At 37.1% G+C, this 24542-nt stretch overlaps 1 long non-coding RNA gene across 1 annotated transcript in view; it reads left to right on the top strand.

Moving 5' to 3' along the window:
• Positions 1-24542, top strand: part of LOC145527352 (uncharacterized) — a 214591-nt gene that overhangs the window by 66144 nt on the left and 123905 nt on the right. Inside the window, exons 2-4 of the long non-coding RNA XR_014069704.1 lie at positions 2997-3195; positions 21142-21305; positions 21440-21672. This is a non-coding gene — a long non-coding RNA (uncharacterized LOC145527352). The remainder of the gene's footprint in view (positions 1-2996; positions 3196-21141; positions 21306-21439; positions 21673-24542) is intronic.

Genomic DNA, 24542 nt, shown 5'->3' with positions numbered 1-24542 from the left:
CTCTTGAGAGTCCCTTGGAGTACAAGGAGATCCAGCCTGTCAATCCAAAAGGAATTCAGTCCTGAATGGAGATCTGCATGGAGATCCAACCAGTCCATCCTGGGGGATATCAGTCCTGGGTGTTCATTGGAAGGACTGATGTTGAAGCTGAAACTCCAATACTTTGGTCACCTGATGCGAAGAGCTGACTCATTGGAAAAGACCCTGATGCTGGGAAAGATTGAGGGCAGGAGGATAAGGGGACGACAGAGGGTGAGATGGCTGGATGGCATCACCGACTCGATGGACATGGGTTTGGATGAACTTAGGGAGTTAATGATGGACAGGGAGGCCTGGCGTGCTGTGGTTCATGGAGTCGGAAAGAGTCGGACATGACTGAGCGACTGAACTGAACTGAAGCCAGACATAGTTACTTCTTTCACTAAGAGGTATGTACTTTAAATATAAAGATGCAAATGGTTTGAAAGTAAAATGATATAAAGATAAATTTTATGCAAACATTAAACAAAGAAAGCTAGTATATCTACATTAATGAAATAAAGTTCAAGGCAGACCATATTACAAGAAATAAAGAGGGGCATCTAATATTAAGTTAAAAAGAAAACCTGAAGATTATTTTTCAATTGAGTCTTGTCAGCAGCTATCACTCACATATTCAGAGTATCTATTAATATCCCATACCAGAAAATGTTCCCTGATCTAGGATTTCTATGGATTCAATATTTTAAAGTATCTGATGTTCAAACTGTGATTATTTAAAATACCGTTTGAGCTTGAGCTGTGTAGTTTTTAGCTGCCATTTATTTGTAGGTCAGTGTCATAAGAGATAAGAGGTAATATTAATGCTACTTGACAGATACTAGATACTAGAGAATTCTGAAGTGCACAAGCTCTTGTGGAACAATGGGAAATCAGAGAAAGAACAAGAGGTCATCGGCAGCCAAACCTGGTCAGGAAGATATAGAATCTTTCATCTTTTTTTGTTCCCTCAATCCTACTCTCTTCTTTCAGTTGGAAGCATTGTTGTGAATAGATTCAGCAGAAAATAAGTAGAGTTATCAAAAATTAAATTTTTTTTAGACTTGTTCCCTGAATTTCAGGACAAATATTATCTGAGTTAACATATATCAGAAGACATCTGTACACTAAGGTCTTAATAAACTTTAATGTGAAATCATTGATGTAATAAGGCTGGAGTCCATGCAGCCTCTTAAGTAGTGAAGATCTGTTAGATAGCCTGTACCCTCTTGCTAGTCCCAAAACTAATCTATTCAAAGACCAGAGAAAGATAACTTTACTCAGCCTAAACCAGTCAGAAAAATCTATCCATTTTTCTAGTGATCCTAAAATATTTAAGAATTCTTACCTTAAAAAGAAGAATTGCCCTTTCAAAGACTATATACTTATATATGTGTGTGTATATATGTGTATGTCTGTACTCACAACATATATATATATATAAATATGCTATATGTATATGTCTTTAATAAATATAATCAGCGCTGTCATCTTCTTCATACTTGGTTATATGAACTCATTAGTTAGAGTGACTGAAATAAAAATAGATATATTCTCTGGAGAAGGTAATGGCAACCCACTCCAGTATTCTTGCCTGGAGAATCCTATGGACAGAGGAGTCTGATAGCCTATAGTCCACAGGGTCGCAAAGAGTCGGACACGACTGAGTGACTTCACTTTCACTTTCACTTTCACTTTGGAGGGAAGATTTGCTTAGAGCTGAGGTTCAGAGCTAAGTGGTAGAGTTGTAAAGAGAAGTGTGAATTATGAGAACACAAATGACCTGCTGCCCAGATGGCCATTGGCAGGGATGGTGGGCACACAGCTCTGTGCCTGCACACACTTTCCAGCCATGCCACCATGTATGTCTCCAGACTGAATTGTGTGATAGTGTGTGGGTAGTTTTTTTTTTTTTTTTAATATGTATTTGGCTGCATTGGATCTTAATTGCAGCACACAGAATCTTCGCTGTGTCATGCAAGTTCTTTCCCGAGAAGGCAATGGCACCCCACTCCAGTATTCTTGCCTGGAGAATCCCAGAGACAGAGGAGCCTGATGGGCTGCCGTCTATGGGGTCGCACAGAGTCGGACACGACTGACGCGACTTAGCAGCAGTAGCAGTTAGCAGCTAAGCCACAAAAAAACTGGAGTAAACTAGAGGCAACAGAGTGTTGGCTGTTCAAATACTAGTTTACAAGTTTGCCAGGGGATGGGGAAATCATGTCAATGAGATTTACAATTACTGTTACATTTTCAAACTGAAAGACTGAAAAAATTTAATATTTTCTTGTTTCACCAACAATACAGCTGTATACCTTTAAACATTATCATTTGTCTAATCAATACAGAAATAATTTCTTTCCATTGCTTTATTTGAAAATAATAATTTTAAGTTCCTAATTTACATATGGGGCTTCCCTAGTGGCTCAGGTGGTAAAGAATCTGCCTGCAATATGGGAGCCTTGGGTTCGATCCCTAGGTCAAAAAGATCCTTTGGAGAAAGGAATGGTGACCCACTCCAGTATTCTTGCCTGGAGAATTCTATGGACAGAGGAGGCTGGCAGACTACATTCCATGGGGTCAAAGAGTTGGACACAGCTGAGGGATTAACACACACAACTTACACATAAAAAGTCTGATTTTAAAAAATAATGTTCCAAACAATTTAAAATGTAGCAGCTAAAAAAACCAGCTAATAATAATTAAGTTTTGAATCAGGTTTGAGAATTGAATTGAACTGTTAATGAATCAATCATTTATCTTTAAGGAAATTAAACATAGTCCTATCAATATGTAATATACATAGTTGAAATTATAACATTACTTTGAATAGAACTGATAAAATATCTTAATAGATTGCTTAATTCAAAAAATTACCTAATTTACTGATTTTTTTAAATTTATACTCAGATTGGACTATTTTACTTAAATGAATTTTCTTTCTTGACTAAGGTTCATTATGATAAAAAATATTACAGATGTTGTTGGCACCTATTGAGTGAAGCAATTGTCCAGTGCCCAGAATCTGCTGAAAGAAAATGCTGAAGTCAAGGTACTGATGGCACATAATGAGGCACATATTAAGAGAACACAGGTGAACCAGACCAGAATTCCCCAAGAGATGGAACATGCACCAGCTTCCACTTGCCATAGGACAGAGTTGTCATTTCAGCCCGAGTGAGTATTAACATAATCTTCACCCCCATTCTTTTCTCCATGAAGAGCCTCAAGTGATGTTTTGTGGAATAAATGTAAAGCACTTTGAAATGTGCTATGGAGCATCCAAATACAGGGCTCATGTCCGCAAAGAGGGATACAGACAAGAATCTGAAACCTGTGTCATGATTATTCCTCTTGTAGCTTTTGGATAAGGCATGTCCCTCATCTTCAGTACCCTAAGTACTTTTACACATGTTGGTAAGATTAGGAATGATGAACATGCCTGGCAGAACACATTAAAAAACGTGGCAATTCATTGTTATTATCACATTCACTTTACAAGATAATGAGGGGATGAAATATATCTCATGAGGAGAAACAATAAATAGAAATATTTGTTTTTTAACAAGTTCAATGATGGACCATTTCTTTTCAATCCTATCAGACCCACTCCCACATGCAGTGAATCTCTTATTGTGCAATGATAACCGGAAAAATTATAACCTAACCTCACAGCTATAAAAATAATATAACGATCTGTGTGTACGTCAATAATCAGATTCTTGGCCATATCTTTGGTAAAAGATAGACTGGAAAAACCTGAGACCCTTGCATTATATTGAATAGGCGATTGAAACTTATACATGTAGTTCAGTAACAAAGTGATAATGCCATCAGTGATGTGTATTTTGGGAAGTATTTAACAATGATTGTTTATTATGCCAAAAATATTACTTTTATTTGCACAGTTGTCACATTATTAGAAAATTACATTAATAAAAAGTACTTCCAAAAACATTACTTATGCAAAAAGTTTAGTTCTAGGTTGACATATTTACAAGTTTTATCTTATATAAATACGTAAGTGTGCATACCAGATCATTTTACTATGTGCATGACAAACGTCTGTTTTTGACCTGCAGAAAGGCCAAGCCCATATACAGTAAATACCAGTGATTCCTCATCCTCATAAGACACCAAAAGATCCCACAAATTTCCAAATGCCTCATTGGATACAAATTTCCTCTTTTGGTTAATTTAGTCCTTTTTGGTTAATTCCTACCACTATAGTTTAGCAAAGAAGACTCTTTTTGTTGTTTGAATTTCCTCAGTTAGAGCCAAGTTGAAATAAAGCCCAGCATTTGGAAACATCATCATACCACAGAATTCAGATTTACCTATGCATTCCTTCTTTTTCTCTCTTCCTATTTTTCTCTCTTTTAGTTATTTTCCCCCTTGCTTTGAATAAATATTTATAATGCATTTACTAGATATAGGTGTAAAACAATATCCTGGTGATAGAACAGTGAACAAGTAAATTAAACTCCTTGTCATAAAGCTTTTTTGGATGGGGAGGCTGGAAATGAATACAAGTAACTCCAAGGTTGTGTGTGTGTGTGTTAAATCAAAGTTAAAATAGCAAATCTGAGCACTTGAGTAAGAGAGTAGGATCTGAGGGTAAAATGGGAACTAGAAGAAAAAAATATGAAAGAAGGTTAAGGTGAGAGAGAAGATAAGGCTGGTGGCTATTTTACATGGGAAAGTTATGAAAGACATCTCTGAGAAAACACCATTTGAAAACTACTTATGTGAGACAGTGAGAAGATCTTTGGGAAGAGTTTCTCTGGCGAAAATAATCTCAAGAGCAAAGTTGCTATGTGAGGTACATGCAGGGCACTGTAGCAGTTTAGACCTTATTCTAACTTTGATGAAAAGCTATAGGAGAGTTTTGTACTATAAAAGGATCACTCCAGATAAGGAGTTGTACAGAACTCCCTGAAATGAGAGATTGTGTGGTTGAGGGTGTATTTTGAAGGTAGAACTGACAGTATTTGATGATAGATTGGAGCTTTAGAAGGAGGAAAATCAAAGATTCTCATGTTTGGGAATGAGCCCCTGGATGAATAATGGTGCAATTTACTGTGATACAAAAGAAAGGAAGGAGCAAGCTGACACTGAAACATGGTAGAATTGAAACAAGACATTTGGAGACATTGTATTTGAATGTCCTATTAAATATCCAAATAAAAATCAAGAAAGAGGCAAGAGCAAGTAGAATATATGAATTTAAACTCAAAAGAGAGTCATTACTAGAGAAATAAATGCATTTGTCATCATCAGCTTATCTGTGTCATGTGGAACATAAGTGAAGATAAGGGTAGAAATTAGTGAAGGACTTTGAATGGAAAAATAGTTATTTTAGAAAACAGAATTATTAAACAGATTCGTTATTATCAATAAATTAATTTATTAACAAATTATTAATTCAGGTTTTTAAAGCATGCAAAATTAATAAATATTTTAATGATTTTCTTAAGCATTTATCACCACATAAACAGTATTAATTTCTTTCATTGAAGTTATATATTTCCACAAAATTATGTGGAAAGTAACATGGACAAAGGAGGTTCAAAACTCTCTGCTAATAAGATTTAAAGCAAAGCTTCTTGTAATTTTCTCTTTCACGTAAAGACATGTATGATTTTTCAATTGGTAAATAATATTATTTGTAAAATTGTGCATTAAAGGGATTAATTTGCTAGGATAAATTAGCATCAACTAGGGGCAATGTGAGATACTAGAACTAGACCATCATTTGGAAAATATTTGTATCCCTGGATCTTTCAATGAAATGGAAAAAGCTCCCAGTTATGTAGGAAGGCTTTTTTGGATGCCAAATTTAATAAATTATACCTGGAGAAAATCACCACAGTCTTAAGTTTTGATGGTGAATTAATACGCAATACTGGCTCTTGTTTGCTCTGTACTTTGCTTACATATTGGCAAGCTAAATAAAACCCTGATTAAATTAAACACACTTATTCACCCCTTTTGCCCATGCAAATGTGTGATTAAAAGTGACTGAAAAGATATATATATATATATGTTGATTGGTATCAATTTAATTCATAATAATAGTGTTCAAAAAAAACCCATAAAAATATCAGACAGAGATACCGTTTATACTTGTTCAATCACCAGCAACCCCCACCCCGCCAACTATGGGACTCTTTTATACTTGCTTCTTTATCATCAAATCTCTTATTTATTCACACCAGCTGAATTCAGTTGGTGTGCACACTTCTTTCAGTGTCAAAATAAAAGCAATAACAAAGGAATATACACCATCCCACAGCCACACATTCCTACTTACAGGTATCTGGTAATATTGTATTCTTGCATAGTAGAATACTTAAAAGAGCCACGATGATTCTGCCTAAATTCAATAATTTTTGTTTTGGACACACTTCCTTCCTTTTACCCTTTACATTTCAATACATAACCCCAGGAATACTTTTGGGCTTTCTTCTACATCAGCAATTATTTTCTGTCTATGAGCAGTTTCCATCATTATAAAAACATAAAGTACTGTCACATCTTTTTAAAACATTATTGTTTTTTAACTGGTAGTTGCCATAGCTGTTTCCATTTATTGTAAAAATCTAAGAAATAACTGTCTGCTAAGCATCTCCAAATTCTCACATTTTCTTCTCTTTTAAATCCAATCCGACTAAGGTTTTGCTCCTAGAGTTCCACAAAAGTATCCACAATTATTTCTGCACTGTCAAATTTCATATCAGTTTTCCTTCTTAATTTAATTGATTTTAGTATCTGACACAATTTAACATAGTCAACCCTGATGCACTGCTTCCCTTGGATGTCAAGACACCTCTCTCTCCTAATTTTTTCCCTTCCTCTCTAGTAGCTCCTTTTCAGTCACCTTTGACGTTTCCACTCTTGCCCTGCTGTCTTAACATTACTACAACCCAGAGCTCTGTGCTTGGTCCATTTTCCTCTATACTGGTTTTAAATACCATCTATTTGCTGACAACTGCCACATTCTAATTTCCTGCTTAGATCTTTTTTTCTGAATTCCAGGCCCATATATGTATTTGCCTTTGTAACATCCCCATATCTCGATGACATCTCAAATCTACCCTGTCAGAACTAATGCACCACCTCCAAAATATCTGCTCCTCCTGCCTTTTTTCCCATCTTAGTAATAAAGGGTAAGGTTCTCCTGATTATGCTTCTAGTTGCTTTCGCTAAAAATATTTAGACAATTGATTACCTTTTCTCCTCTCATGCTCCACATCCAATATCTTTAAAATATATCTAGAGTTATCAGTTCTCACCACTTCCATTGCAATCGTTAAGGTCTGAACCATTTCATTTCTGGACTCTTCTTTCATTTTTCTTTTTGTTTGTTTTTGACCATCATCCTTCTCTCTTACTTTTGTCTCTTCACAAATAAGCTATTAGAGAATTTGATTTGAAATGTCAGTTCTGCAATGACTTATTTAATGTCAGAGTGAAAACACAAATCTTTACAAGGACCCTGAAGACCAATGAGGACTGGCTTTGCATTACTTTCCCAACCTCCTCTGCCACACCCTCTCTCTCAAGTATCCTCCTGCTGTTATTCCCTCCTTGCTCTTCAGAAAATTGTTCACGCATACTCCTAGCTTCACACTTTGGCTACTGCTTGATTTTGGCTTTCATACTGTAAACAAATGTCCTTTCTATGTTATTATCAGTGCCACATTTTTGTGTGCTGTTTTGTTGATGATTTCCCTGCTTTACATTGCCTTCAAACATAGTGAAGATGTGCTTTCTAGTGTCCTTAAGTGTTAGTATGCGGTCGGAGAAGGCAATGGCACCCCACTCCAGTACTCTTGCCTGGAAAATCCCATGGACGGAGAAGCCTGGTAGGCTGCAGTCCATGGGGTCGCTAAGAGTCGGACGCGACTGAGCGACTTCACTTTCACTTTTCACTCTCATGCATTGGAGAAGGAAATGGCAACCCACTCCAGTGTTCTTGCCTGGAGAATCCCAGGGACGGGGGAGCCTGGTGGGCTGCTGTCTATGGGGTTGCACAGAGTCGGGCACGACTGAAGCGACTTAACAGCAGCAGCAGCAGATGTGCCTTATGGAGATTTGTGTTAGATAATGTTAGTTTTCAGGCTAGAATGATGGTGCTGTTGGCCATCGGTTTAGTGTAAATGAATGAATAATATATAGTAAATAAGATGTCTTTAAACAGAAACACATACAAAAAAGGTTATGTATTGATGGATTGTCAGAAATGTGACAGAGGCTCAGAGGAAACTAACTTTGTATATTCTCTAAGAGCAGTAGTTAAGTATTCACTACTTCAGTGTTCCTAGTGACTTTATAGAGCTTAACTGAGCTTACCTTGATAAATGAGAATTCTTTGTGTTTGCTTTTTTACTGAATAGAATGTAAGCTCCTTGATGGTAAATCACAGAAATCATGGAGCATTGTTTTATTTTCATAATTTAGTTACAAATTTTAAAATGTGATATATATACATATACTCATAGGCACACAACAGAAAAAACCCATGCAAATTATATTAATCATAGTTATTGTATCAGGTTAAAAATGTAAACTTGCTCAAAATAATCTATTTGGTGGTTGAATGTATGATGTGTTTCACAAATTCTAATTTTTGGACATATATGGTGATATATGGAGAGACTAACCTCATCTATCTTCTATTTATCTATTGATGAAATTCTGTCAATGTAACATTGTCTGAAATAATATATGCTCATGTTTTTTTAGAAAGAAAGGAATAAATTTGTTAGTTTTCAAACTCACTGGGATGGGAGTAAAGACACTTGATTTCATGAAAAAAAATTTGTTATTTTGTTATGCTTTAATAAATTTACAACATTTCAAGGGAATAAAAGTGAAAACAAAATGAATGTATTGCCTTATCACTTGTCTTTCAAAGCAAGCTTCAACATATCTAATCAAAATGCTTCCCTTCTCATAGTACTAACAAATAGTGTTCTAAAGTAATCCAATAACTGTTCTAAATAGCAGACAAGCTACAAAGAAAATATCTCCATAATATCTTTTAAGAGCACTGAAAAATTAATCAAAAAATTGTAGGCTGTTGCAATGACAAGTACATTAATCTCCAAGAAGCAATATTGATATTTCAAATATGTTTTCTAAATATCTTTCCATGATGTTGTACATTTATCATTTTTAAAATTCATTTTTTGCTGTTGTTAAACAAAAAGGAAATAAACTGATTAATGAATTAACTGGGCTGACAAAGAGCATTCAGGAAATGCCACAGGGACCCTGCCACAGGGACCTCAAATACATATTATCAAAGATGACATCTCTAGTCAAAAATATAATGCACAGCATAAAATGTGTAATTTATTGTCACCTAAATACTATTTTCTTTGAAAATAAATTTTCTTTAAATGTTCCAGCATATAAAGCAAAGTATAGTACCTCATAAGAGTTTAATGGATTTAATATATGCCATGATGTCCATTAGTCAATTATGAACTTTCCCACCACTTTTGTAACACAGTTGATCCTATTTTTTTAAATCCTTTTACAATTCAAGCAAAGAGGATTATATTTAATGAGGAAGTGGGTATACTTTTAATGTTTGTTGTGAAGACAGTGGGAACTCCAAGAATCAGATGCTGGATCTGGAAAGAGCTGAAAGCGTCCTACCCTGCAGTCCTGCTCTGGGAGGAAATCAGCTCAGCTCTGGTCTCTCCTGACCCTTGTTTTTTTTTTTTTTGCCACACCAAATGGCATGTGGAATCCTAGTTCACCAACCAGCAATTGAACCTACATCCACTGCATTGGAAGCACAGAGCCTTAACCACTGTACAGCCAGGGAAGTCCCAATCCTAACTTTAAAAGTTATTATTATTTGCCTTATATAATTCATGAAAAATTGTATGCTAATTTATATTGTTGATCTAATAAGTTTGTGTGCCATTTTGACTAATTTTTCAGAGTTCTTTAAAAAAAAAGGCAAAAGATGTTTTGTATACATAATAAAGATTACACATAATTTTGTTTCACAGTGCATTTAAAGAACAGGCATTGTTTCATTCTTTACTAATAAGAATGTAAAATTTTGTTAAATTATCACATACAAAATTTAATATGTCTGAGAGAGATGTGATATATTTTTGATTTATATTAATCACTGAATTAAATTAGAATCTTAGATTAATTCACTTTTACCTGATCTAAAACATGTGTATACTCTTTATTTGTCCTTTATTTGGGTTCAAAGCAGGACTCATAACTGACCAAATAGCTGGTAGTTATCAATGACTGCATAAGTTATTATCAGAGTGGGCATCATGTCTACATTGAGCGCTATTCTAGACATCATGCTTGTGTTTATTATCACATGTATGAATCATAAGCACATGTTTAATGCCTATCGTTTCAAAGATTTGTGACATTATAAGATATGCTAAGTTATAGACAAATTCATAGTATTGAATGGTGGAAGGGCTGAAATTTAATTTATATCAATGGAAAATTAGGACAAATGCCAATGTGGAACTTCTACTGTATCTGGTTCAAGAAAAACATTGTATATCGCCTGTAAGAATTATTGTAGTCTTACTCAGCTGAAAAATAACATTCTGTTTTAGTGCTTGGGTATGACAAAAATTAGAATGCTTTTAGAAATTTACTTAAATGATTCTGATTAAAATTTTTTGTTAAATAATAGCCATAAATATGAGAAATAAATATATCTGAGGTACATTTTCTCATTTTCTAGATACTGAATAATTATTATGAATCTATCATTTGTCACAAATATTTTTAAAAGCAGTAAAATGTTTTCTATTCTAGCCCCATTTAAAAAAATTTTCTCTGGTTTGTGAAATCATTTATACTATACAAATAGTACATAACAAGAGGAAAAGGCAGTGAGTGAAAATTTCTTGTCCATTGTGACTTTTAAGTAATTACAGTATGATTCAGAAAAGATTTAAGTTGGTAGAAGAATGTATAGAAGGATAGAGTGACTGATAGATAAAGATAGAAAAATTGATATAATGATGGATGGGTGAATGGATGGATATAAACAAATAGAGAAGCAGATTTTTAGATAACTATACCTGTTAAATATTTAACAGTGTTATCCTGTGGGCAGAAATATTCATTGCAATTTTGGTTTTTACATGTATATTTTTATAATTTTATAATGTTCATTGATTACTTTGACAAGCACATATATGCAAATACATATGTATTTATAAAATATATATATGAATGCAAGTATATTCATTATACCTTTTATATATATATTATACATGGTATCTGTATATATATTTATAATTCATTATATTAATAACTTTTATTTATACATATTTACTGAACAAGCATTTAGATAAGTTAAAAATTGGTTATCCATCCAGTGTTTTTTAAAATTAGATTTGGACTATAAGCAATTGTGGGAGTTGATGATACTGTCATATTTGTGTCTGATGCTGGAGCTAGAAGTCCATCGGGCAGGCAGTCAAGAAGAGAAAATGAATGTAAAGTGGGTAGAGCAAGAAAAATCTTTAACCTGCAAATGCAAGCTTGTGTCCCAGAAAATGGACTGAAACCTAAGCTTGTCACCTCTTATGTTTTTGAAATGTGTCCTGCAGAAGCAGTCTGCTCTTCATCACAAGCTGCATAGGCACACACACACACACACACACACACACACACACACACACACACATGCTCATGTACACAATAATGTAGATACATTCACTGGACTCAGGAGTAAGAGAATTTGAAAGAGAATCTAAGGGAGAGTAGGGGAGTTGTTGGGCTGACCACTGCCTAACACCAACAAGGTGAAACAGCAGGTAAGCAACAACATTTGTGAACTATGGAGTGACTGTGGCTTTACTTCCAACTCCAGATCTCCCAAAAGAGTATTTCTTACAGCCTACAGTAGCTGAAAACATATAGGTCAGTTCCCATATTGGTAGGAAGGAAACCAAGGGATCACACACACCTGCACTAATGAAAATAGAAGACAGGAAAGCACGCAAGTGATGGTAGACCTACAACAGAGAGGAAGTCCCTACAGAAAGGGTGCCAGCTGTCCTGGAGTTGTGTTCCCACTCTCCGCCCCCAACCAATTGCCTTACTTTCTCTCCTTGACATCTCTACTCATTCCTCCCAACAAGAGCTATGCTGACCTCTCTGCTGTTTCCAGGAGCTCTTCTATTATTGGAAAATTAGTATTGTTGTCTTTCTCATGGGAACATTCTTATCCCAGATACTTTGAAGTTCCTTTCTCACTTCTTTCAGACCTTTTTGATGAGACCCTGCCTAGTACCCTGGCCTGTAGAGTGACTCCTCTACATCTGCATTTCCTGACTTCCATTCATAATATACTTTTTCTGTATAACAGTGATCACCATCTAACATATTATATATTTTACTTACTTTTCTTGTCTAGTGTCCATCTCTATCCATTAAACAATGAACTCGATGAGAATGATGTCTTAGTCTTTTTTGGTTCACTTCTGTATACCATTTTCTATAGGAGAGCCTGGCACTTAGTATTTGAATAACGTTTTTGTTGTTGAATGAATGTATGATTTAACAGTATACAAACTATAATTCCTAATACCAGTAATATCCCATGATTTTTTAAGAAAATAATTATATTCTATGAAAACAGAAACTGTGATTGTATAACTTTAGTCACTGTGTGTTGTTTGTGTCAAGTCACTAAAGCAAATTATAACCGATTTGGTTATATATTTGAAGCTATAACTTTAGGTGTGTGTGTGTGTAGTGAAATTCAGTATTCTAAAGAATTAGGTATAATTAAAGCCTGTAATTGTATAGACAATAATTTTTTTTTAATTTTGTATTGTTAGTGACACTTGTGTATACCTGTATGCCTGCAATTTCATTATTGTATGTTTAATTTCATTGTAGTTACTGTCTTACTATGTATAATATATTTACTTATGCCAAAATTTATACTCACTTTAACATGGAGGATTTTTTTGTATGCAGCACCGTTTAACCAATATTATTTACTCTTTACATTTTATTATATATACTACAGAAATTATTGGATATTCAGCATAACAGACTGAAAAAAAATCAATCTCATTAATAACCTTATAGGGCTTCTCTAGTAGCTCAGTGGTAAAGAATCCACCTGTCTATTCAGGAAATATGAATTTGATCCCTGAGTCATGAAGATCCCCTGGGGTAGGAAATGGCAACCCATTCCAGAATTCTTGCTTGGGAAATCCCATGGACAGAGGAGCCTGGTGGGCTACAGCCCATGGGGTCACAAAAGAACTGGACATGACTTAACGACTAAACAACAATAGCCTTGCATTTTCTGATGTTTTATCAAAATGAATTATTGTCAAATGCACACCTATCTTGAACACCTTGTTGAAAACATATGTGTATGTGTGTGTTTTCAAGTATGTTGTAAAGCTGAGGTTAATCTGTGATGGTTCCTTAACCAGCATTTCACCACATATATATTGCATTAGTGCTCATTGAAGTAATTCTCCTGAATTTGATTTTTGATTCTTTAGACATACTCTTGAATATAAGATGGGATATAAAATATTTTGAAGAGCTCATATACATGTCTATCTACCTATATATAATAGGAATATGAAATAGTTCACTATGACTATAATAAATATGTTACTTTCTCCTTTCCAAAACTGGAAACTTAATTAAAATATGTTAAAAGATATAACCAAATTTGCTTTTACACAAGATTGCTTTTAGTGTGGGATAGAGAAAATCCTATTGTTTCAGATACGTAATGGAGTGGCAAGAACTAGAGCAGTTATGTAATCTTGTCCCTTTGCCTATACAATATTCTATTAAATTTTTATTGTTTTTAACAATATCTTTACTTCCATCCTCAAGCTATCTTTTCTCATTTTAACATGAGGGAAAATACCTAGCTAACAACACTGGGAACAAAAAGTTATTAACTGAGAATGTAATACGGCACCTTTCCATATTTCCTACAGAGACATGTACCATGGAAGCAAAATCAATTGTGAGATAGTCAAGAATTGTTATACAACTCCATAATTTCTGAAGCTTTGTTGTTTGTTTTCAGCAGCAAATTCAGTAAAAAGTGTTCTCTGAGAAACAGGAATGCCAATGCTATACACCTGAATAAAATTACACCTGAATAAATTTACACCTGAATAAAATTTACACCTGAATAAAATTAAGTACTTGGACAGAGAGTTGTCCAAAGACAAATTGATACAAATCAACTTCAAAAAGGAAGAAAATGTGCTATAAAGGAGAATTAGAGAAGTAGAGTTTTATTCCAAGAAGTCAAATCACTTACTAAAAAGAAAATAAAAAGGAAACAGTATCAGTTCAGTTCAGTTCAGTCGCTCAGTTGTGTCCGCCCTTTCGTGACCCAATGAACTGCAGCACGCCAGGCCTCCCTGTCCATCACCAACTCCCAGAGTTTACCCAAACTCATGTCCATTGAGTCGGTGATGCCATCCAACCATCTCATCCTCTGTCATCCCCTTCTCCTCCTGCCCTCAATCTTTCTCGGCATCAGGGTCTTTTCAAATGAGTCAGCTCTTCGCATCAGGTGGCCAAAGTATTGGAGTTTCAGCTTCAACATCAGTCCTTCCACTGAACACCCAGGACTGATTTCCTTTAGGATGGACTGGTTGGATCTCCTTGCAGTCCAAGGGACTCTCAAGAGTCTTCTCCAACACCACAGTTCAAAAGCATCAATTCTTTGGTGCTCAGTTTTCTTTACCATCCAACTCTCACATCCATACATGACTCCTGGAAAAAACATAACCTTGACTAGACAGATCTTTGTTGACAAAGTAATGTCTCTGCTTTTTAATATGCTGTCTAGATTGGTCATAACTTTCCTTCCAAGGAGCAAGTGTTTTTTAATTTCATGGCCACAATCACCATCTGCAGTGATTTTGGAGCCCCCAAAAATAAAGTCTCTCATTGTTTCCACTGTTTTCCCATCTATTTGCCATGAAGTGATGGGACCAGATGCCATGATCTTAGTTTTCTGAATGTTGAGCTTTAAGCCAACTTTTTCACTCTCCTCTTTCACTTTCAAGAAGCTCTTTAGTTCTTCTTCACTTTCTTCCATAAGGGTGGTGTCAAAGATAGTATAGAATTGAATAGAATCTGAATATATTAATTCAAGAAGATTGTTTTTAACTTGAGAAGATAAGTTGGTATGGAGACAGTAAGGTAAAGAGTAAGAATATGGATGCAAATTTCCTATTCCCCTCCATAAATGAAGACATTTTCCCCCAAAGATGTGTAGTTATTATTTTTTCTCTCATGAATGGATGCACGACACAAACATTTGCCGAGTGCTAACTATGACAGATGTTGGGTTATGTAGTGACCATAATGAAAAGAAAAAAAAAAAAATAGAGCCTCCTTGGAGGTTCAGTGGTAAAGAATCTGCCTGCCATGAGACACAGGTTCCATTCCTGATCTGGGAGGATCTCACATGCCTTGGAGCACCTAAGCCTGTGCACCGTAACTACTGAGCCTGTGCTCTAGAGCGCAGGAGCCGCAACCACTGAGCCCATGCACCATAGTGCTTGTGCTCTGCAGCTAGAGAAGCCACCCCAATGAAAGGCCACAGCTAGAGAGTAGCTCCCACTCTCCACAACTAGAGAAAAACCCTCTCAGCAAAAAAGACCCCGCACAGCCAAAAATAAATAAATAAAGCTTTTTTTAAAAGAAGAAAAAAAATCCTGTTGCTTGACAAAGTAGTGGGGAGAGTGATAGAAAGAGTAAGTGGATAAATGAAGGGTGAACACTTTACAAGTGATAACTGTGTAAAGGGTGAAAAAATAGTGAAGTGTTAATTGTGCTCAGTTGTGTGCGATGCTTTGTGAGTCCATGCACTGTGGCCTGCCAGTTTCCTCTGTACATGGAATTCTCCAGGAGAGAATACTGGAATGGGTTGCCATGCTCTCCTCCAGGGGATCTTCCCAAACCAAGGATGGAACCTGAGTCTCCTGAATTGCAGGCAGATTTTTTACCATCTGAGCCACTAGGGTATAGCGATGCAAAGAGAGTGTAGGGCAAAAACAGATTAGTTTACTCTGGGATTAGGCATCACACACAAGATAAAAACTTGATTTTTAGGAGTTGCACAGTGATCTAAAAGTGGAAGGTGTGGGTCACAACATGACATGTGTGGTATGTATTTCAGTTAAAAAGTGAACTGTGAGAATAGTTGAACAAAAGCTATTCTCATTTGTTGAATCGTAAAGTTATATTTTCTTACCAGCTGAGCAACCAAGGAATCCTTATGAACAGAGGAGCCTGGCAGGCTACAGTCCATGGGGGGTGGGGTGGTGGCATCACAAAGAGTCGGACACGATTAAGCAAAGCATATATATATATATATATATATATATATATATATATATGTATGTATATATATATGAGAGAGTCAATTCTTAGGCAGGTTGATAAGAAGTCCAGTGGTCCTCAAGGAGAGAGAGGTCTGGAATTCTCAAGGAGGAGGAAAGGACAAACATTTTTTGTTTTTTTTTTCTCTACATTCCTTAGGATTATTTAATCCTAATAATAATGTATCCTGCTTGAGGACAGTTTCTGGAAAACAACCTGCTGGCTAATCCTTTATCTTAAAATGTAAATTATGGGAGTGGGCCTAGTAAGGTCTTTACAACCTCCAGACTTTCTTTTGATTCACTGTTGCTAACACTGGTGAGGGGGCACTCTTTCTGCTTGCTTCTGATGTCTATGTCAGAAGATTTCTCTCTTTATACTTTAATAAAACTTTATTACACAAAAGCTCTGAGCAATCAAGCCTCATCTCTGACCCCGGATTGAATTCTTCTCCTCCAGAGGCCAAGAATCCTGGCATCTTTCGTGGTTCAGCAACAACCTTTCATATATATATATATGTACATATATATATATATATATATATATGTATATATATATATATATAAAGTTATATGTGGATATATACTGATACTGATGTACTGACCTACAGTTTGTATATTTATAACATTGATTACTTTATCAATTAATTTGTATACCAATCATAATGGCATAGGATATAAAAAAAATAAGAACTCGGGAGACATACAGGAGTGACATCAGAAGTTAAGAGCTTAGTATTTCAAGCAAGGTTGCCAACTTTTTCTGTAAAGGACCAGATACTTAGGCATTGCAAGCCATATCTTTGTCACAGCTACCCAACTTTGCTTTATATGAGCTATAACAACTATATACAATATAAAAATTAATGAGTGTGCCAATATTCCAATATAACTTTACAAAAACAGGTATAAACAGACTTTAAAATAATTTTTGAGGCCTGGTTTAAAGCTATTGCTACTATTTAGTCTCTAAGTCATGTGTGACTCTTTTGCAACCACATGGATTGTAGCCCATGAGGCTCTTTTATCTTTGGGATTTCCCAGGCAAGGATACTGGAGTGGGTTGCCATTTCCTACTCCAGAGGATCCTCCCAACCCAGGGATCAAACCTGGGTCTCCTGCAGTGGTAGACAGATTCTTTAACAGTGAGCCACTAAGGAATCCCCTTAACTAAGGCTGTATTCCCCCCCCAAATAATTTATATTTTGTGTTCCCTATTTCTTGGTGACATTAAATACCTATGACCACTTTATATAAAAAATATCCCCTAGAGTTCTTTATAAACACATATAAACTATGAATTTAGATATCACATGCATGTAAATGTTTTCGACTCTGAATTCCTAAAGAAGTTTTACAATGGCATAAATGTAAAGTTTGAAACAAGCATGTTTTCTTGACATCTCTTTTGTAGGGTGGGTTATTTAGTTTACACAGATTCTAAGAGAAGAGCTATGATTAGGTCACTCAGCTTCATTTGTTGAGGCTTCTATATTGTTTCCCACAAAATCAGACACTGCACTTTGTCTTTTGCAGCATGGTAGCATAAACTGAAGGTCACATCAAAAGGACTTAGTGAATGACCCCGCTTGGCTCTCTGGATTTCTTTCACTTTGTTTCTGGCCTCTAAATAAATTTTCATGGATCTATTTTCCATTTCATTGATGCGTTTCAAGAGATCCTTTTATACTTATATGGTTTCCTGGCATTTTCAATGTATTTTGATATAGATAGGCTTGTCATTATTAAAAACAGTGTTGGTCAACCTTTCTTTCCATTATCACTATGTTTTAAGTATAATTTTATGTAATTAATTAAGAGAAGATCTTACTGGAATAGATAGGATCGCTAATATGCCTGGTATCTTTATAAGAAACATGGGTACATACAGGGTGAAGACTGCAGGATAACTATGGAGGCAGAGATTGGAATGATGTATCTACAAGCCCTAGGTGAATGATCACATCATCATGATTATCTGGGTTCTGAAGATCTTTTTGTATAGTTCTGTGTATTCTTGCCAATTCTTCTTAATATCTTCTGCTTCTGTTAGGTCCATACCATTTCTGTCCTTTATTGAGCCCATCTTTGCATGAAATGTTCCCTTGGTGTCTCTAATTTTCTTGAAGAGCTCTCTAGTCTTTCCCATTCTATTGTTTTCCTCTATCTCTTTGCACTGATCATTGAGGGAGGCTTTCTTACCTCTCCATGTTATTCTTTGGAACTCTGCATTCAGATGGATATATCTTTCCTTATCTCCTTGGCCATTCATGTTTCTTCTTTTCTCAACTGTTTGTAAGGCCTACTCAGACAACCATTGTGCTTTTTCGCATTACTTTTTCTTGGGGAAGTTTTTGATCATAACCTCCTGTACAATGTTATGAACCTCTGTCAATGGTTCTTCTGGCACTCTATGAGATCTAATCCCTTGAATCTATTTGTCACTTCCAGTGTATAATCATAAGGAATTTGATTTAGGTCATACCTGAATGGTCTAGTGGTTTTCCCCACTTTCTTTAATTTAAGTCTGAATTTGGCAATAAGGAGTTCATGACCTGAGCCAGTCAGCTCCTGGTCTTTTTTTTTGCTGACTGTATAGAACTTCTCCATCTTAGCCTCAAAGAATATAATCAATCTGATTTTGGTATTGACCATGTGGTGATGTCCATGTGTAGAGTCTCTTGTGTCGTTGGAAGAGGGTGTTTGCTATGACCAGTGCATCCTCTTGGCAAAACCCTGTTAGCCTTTCCCTTGCTTCATTCTGTACTCCAAGGCCAAATTTGCCTGTTACGCCAGGTGTTTCTTGAGTTCCTACTTTTGCATTCCAGTCCCCTATAATGAAAAGAACAATTTTGGGGGTGTTAGTTCCAGAAGGTCTTGTGGGTCTTCATAGAACCATTCAACCTCAGCTTCTTCAGCATTATTGGTCACGACATAGACTTGGATTACTGTGATATTGAATGGTTTGCCTTGGAAATGAACAGAGAGCATTCTGTTGCTTTTGAGATTGCATCCGAGTACTGCATTCTGGACTCTTTTGTTGACTATGATGGCTACTCCATTTCTTCCAAGGGGTTCTTGCCCACAGTAGTAGATATAATTGTTATCGGAGTTAAATTCACCCATTCCAGTCCATTTTAGTTTGCTGATTCCTTTTGTTTTTAAATAAATTTATTTATTTTAGTTGGGGGCTAATTACTTTACAATATTGTAGTGGTTTTTGCCATACATTGACATGAATCAGCCACGGGTTTACATGTGTTCCCCATCCTGAATCCCCCTCACCTCCCTCCCCATCCCATCCCTCTGGGTCATCCCATTGCCCCAGCCCTGAGCATTTGTCTCATGCATCGAACCTGGAATGGTGTTCTGTGTTTCACATATGATAATATACATGTTTCAATGCTATTCTCTCAGAACGTCCCACCCTCACCTTCTCCCTCATCTGTGTCTCTTATTCTGTCTCGCATATAGGGTTATCATTACCATCTTTCAAATTTCATACATATCCATTAGTATACTATATTGGTGTTTTTCTTTCTGGCTTACTTCACTCTGTATAATGGGCTCCAGTTTCATCCATCTCAATAGAACTGATTCAAATGTATTCTTTTTAATGGCTGAGTAATATTCCATTGTGTATATGTACCACAGCTTCCTTATCTATTTGTCTGTTGATGGACATCTAGGTTGCTTCCATGTCCTGGCTATTATAAACAGTGCTGCGATGAACATTGGGGTACACGTGTCTCTTTCAATTCTGGTTTCCTTGGTGTGTATGCCCAGCAGTGGGAGCTGGGTCATATGGCAGTTCTATTTCCAGTTTTTAAGGAATCTCCACACTGTTCTCCATAGTGGCTGTACCAGTATGCATTCCCACCAACAGTGTAAGAGGGTTCCCTTTTCTCCACACCCTCTCCAGCATTTATTGCTTGTAGAGTTTTGGATAGCAGCCATTCTGACAGGCGTGAAATGGTACCTCATTGTGGTTTTGATTTGCATTTCTCTAATAATGAGTGATGTTGAGCATCTTTTCATGTGTTTGTTGGCCATCTGTATCTCTTCTTTGGAGAAATGTCTGTTTAGTTAGTTTGCTGATTCCTAAAATGTCAATGTTTACTCTTGCCATCTCCTGTTTGACCACTTCTAATTTGCCTTGATTCATGGATCTAACATTCCAGGTTCCTATGCAATATTGCTCTTCACAGCATCGGACTTTACTTCCATCACTAGTTGCATCCACACCTGGGTGTTGATTTTGCTTTGGCTCCCTGTCTTCATTCTTTCTGGAGTTAATTCTCCACTGATCTCCAGGAGCATATTGGGCACCTACTGACCTGGGGAGTTCACCTTTCAGTGTCCTATCTTCTTGCTTTTTCATACTGTTCATGGGGTTCTCAAGGCAAGAATACTGAAGTGCTTTGCCATTCCCTTCTCCAGTGGACCACGTTTTGTCAGAACTCTGCACCATGATCCGTCTGTCTTTGTTGGCCCTACATGGATTGGCTCAAGTTTCATTGAGTTAGACAAGGCTGTGATCCATGTGAGCAGATTGGTTATTTTTCTGTGATTGTGGTTTTCAGTCTGTCTGCCCACTGATAGAGAAGAATAAGAGGCTTATGGAAGCTTCCTGATGGGAGAGACTGACTGAGGGCGAAACTGGGTTTTGTTCTCATGGTCAGGGCCATGCTCAGTAAATCTTTTATCCAATTTTCAGTTGATGGGCGGGGCTGTGTTCCCTCCCTGTTATTTACCTGGGCCAAACTATGGTGGAAGTAAGGAAGATAACAGCGACCTCCTTCAGTGCCCCCAACCCTACAGCAGGCCACCACCGAACCAGGCCTCCACCAGAGACTCCTGGACACTCATGGGAAAGTCTGGGTAAGTCTCTTGTGGGGTCACTGTTCCTTTCTTCTGGATCCTGGTGTGCACAAGTTTTGTTTGACTCCTCTGAGCATCTTTGGCAGGTATGGCCTTTGATTTAACTCGATTTTGCCCCTCCTACCATCTTGCAGGGGCTTCTCCTTTGCCCTTGGACATGGGATATCTCCTCAGAGCCGCTCCAGCATGGCACAGCTGCCACTCCAGAGCCGCAAGACTAAGAAAGCATCACTACAAACAAAGCTAGTGGAGATGACGGAATTGCAGTTGAGCTATTTCAAACCCTAAATGATGATGCTGTGAAAGTGCTACACTCAATATGCTAGCAAATTTGGAAAACTCAGCAGTGACCACAGGACTGGAAAAGGTCAGTTTCCATCCCAATCCCAAAGAAAGGCAATGCCAAAGAATGCTCAAACTACTGAACAATTGCACACATCTCACACACTAGCCGGAGAAGGCAATGGCACCCCACTCCAGTACTCTTGCCTAGAAAATCCCATGGACGGAGGAGCCTGGTAGGCTGCAGTCCATGGGGTTGCTAAGAGTCGGACACGACTGAGCAACTTCACTTTCACTTTTCCCTTTCATGCACTGGAGAAGGAAATGGCAACCTACTCCAGTATTCTTGCCTGGAGAATCCCAGGGATAGGGAAGCCTGGTGGGCTGCCGTCTATGGGGTCGCACAGAGTCGACACAACTGAAGTGACTTAGCAGCAGCAGCAGCACACACTAGCAAAGTAATGCTCACAATTCTCCAAGCCAGGCTTCAGCAATATGTGAACTGTGAACTTCCAGATGTTCAAGCTGGATTTAAAAAAGGCAGTGGAACCAGAGATCAAATTGCCAACATCTGTTGGATCATCGAAAAAGCAAGAGAGTTCCAGAAAAACAACCACTTCTGCTTTATTGACTATTCCAAAGCCTTTGACTCTATGGATCACAACAAAATGTGGAAAATTCTTAAAGAGATGGGAATACCAAACCCCCTTACCTGCCTCCTGAGAAATCTGTGTGCAGGTCAGGAAGCAACAGTTAGAACTGGACATGGAACAACAGACTGGTTCCAAATAGGGAAAGGAGTATGTCAAGGCTGTATATTGTCACCCTGCTTATTTAGCTTATATGCAGAGTACATCAAGAGAAACTCTGGGCTGGATGAAGCAGAAGCTGGAATCAAGATTGCTGGGAGAAATATCAATAACCTCAGATATGCAAATAACACCCCTCTCATGGCAAGAAGTGAAGAACTAAAGAGCCTCATGATGAAAGTGAAAGAGGAGAGTGAAAAAGTTGGCTTAAAACTCAACATTCAGAAAACCAAGATCATGGCATCTGGTCCCATCACTTCATGGGAAATAGATGGGGAAACAATGGAAATGGTAAGAGACTCTATTTTTTTGGGTTCCAAAATCACTGCAGATGGTGACTGCAGCCATGAAACTAAAAGATGCTTGCTCCTTGGGAGAAAGAAAAGTGAAAGTGAAGTCTCAGTCATGCCCAACTCTTTGCGACCCCATGGACTGTAGCCCACCAGGCTCCTCCATCCATGAAGTTTTCTAGGGAAGAGTACTGGAGTGGGTTGCCTTTTCCTTCTCCAGGGGATCTTCCCAAACCAGGGATCAAATCCGGGTCTCCCGCTTTGCGGGCAGAAGATTTACTGTCTAAGCCACCAGAGAATTCCAACCCTACCTAGGTAGCATATTAAAAAGCAGTGAAATTCCTCCACCAACAAAAGTCCATTTAGTCAAAGCTATGGCTTTTCCAGTAGTCATGTATGAATGTGAGAGTTGGACTATAAACAGAGCTAAGCACCAAAGAATTGATGCTTTTGACTGTGGTGTTGGAGAAGACTCTTGAGAGTCCCTTGGACTGCAAGATCCAACCAGTCTATCCTAAAGGAAATCAGTTCTAAATATTGATAGAAGGACTGATGCTGAAGCAGAAACTCTAACACTTGGCCATCTGATGCGAAGAACTGACTCATTGGAAAAACCCTGATGCTGGGAAAGATTGAAGGTGAGAGGAGAAAGGGTATGACAGAGGATGAGATGATTGGATGACATCACTGACTCAATGGATGTGAGTTTGAGTAAACTCCAGGAGTTGGTGATGGACAGGGAGGCCTAGCGTGTTAAAGTCCATGGGGTCACAAAGAGTAGGACATGACTGAGTGACTGAACTGAACTGACTGATCTACAAGCCAAGGAATGCCAAGAATTTTGGGTAATTGTCAGAATTTAGGAGAGAAACTTGGAACATAATCTCTTTCTGAGGGCGTCAAGAGAAATCTACATTGCAGCACCTTGATTTCTAGATGCCAACTGTGAGAAAGTCAGTGTGGTTCTTTTAAGCCACCTTGTTATTCTGTCACTCACTCATGTCCAACTCTTTGCAAACCCATGGACTGCAGCACACCAGTCTTCCGGGTCCTTCACCATCTCCCAGAGCTTGCTCAAACTCATGTTCATTGAGTCAGTGATACCTACAACCATCTCAACCTCTGTCATCCCCTTCTCCTCCTGCCTTCACTGTTTCCCAGCATCAGGGTCTTTTCCAATGAATCAGCTCTTTGCATCAGGTGGCCAAAGTATTGGAGCTTCAGCATCGGTCCTTCTAGTGAATGTTCAGGGTTGATTTCTGGTTTGTGGTAATTTGTTAAGGCAGCCCTAGGAAACCAAATACTTGACTGAGGTAGTTTCCAGCTATATTCTTTCAGAGGTTATTCATGATAAACCATCTAAACTATTCTCTTGTTATCTGAGAGAATTACAGATTAATTACATATCGTAATTAAGCTAACTTTTTACTTTTGTCCATGCAATGTCACCTTTTACTTGTCTTTTTTCTCTCAGCCAATCCATTCTTCTATATTATCTTTTTAATTTATTAAATATAACATTGATTGCTCCTTTTCCTAAACTATGTTACACATTTTTTCCCTCAGAATTCTTCACATATATGCATATATATATATATATAATTTCTCATGTTCATGTTTATATTTTTGTACTTTAGACAATAATAGTACTATGCTACTCATTAAAAATACTTAATTTAATATACACACACTTCTGTAAAACGACTGCATGAACTCTTGATATATGAGGCTCCAAATAAAATATACTAGATGTTATCCAAATAAAGGATTACCCACTTGTTAGAAATGGAAAATAACAATAGTTCAAATTTAATTTTTAAACTGTGGATTTCATATTTCAGAAAGCAAAAATTGAC

This window comes from Giraffa tippelskirchi, chromosome 11, assembly GCF_054371585.1.
Source record: "Giraffa tippelskirchi isolate mGirTip1 chromosome 11, T2T-mGirTip1v1.2.pri, whole genome shotgun sequence".
NCBI lineage: Eukaryota > Metazoa > Chordata > Mammalia > Artiodactyla > Giraffidae > Giraffa > Giraffa tippelskirchi.
The sequence above is the reverse complement of the archived record's forward strand: the minus strand, read 5'-3'. Positions and strand labels throughout refer to the sequence as shown.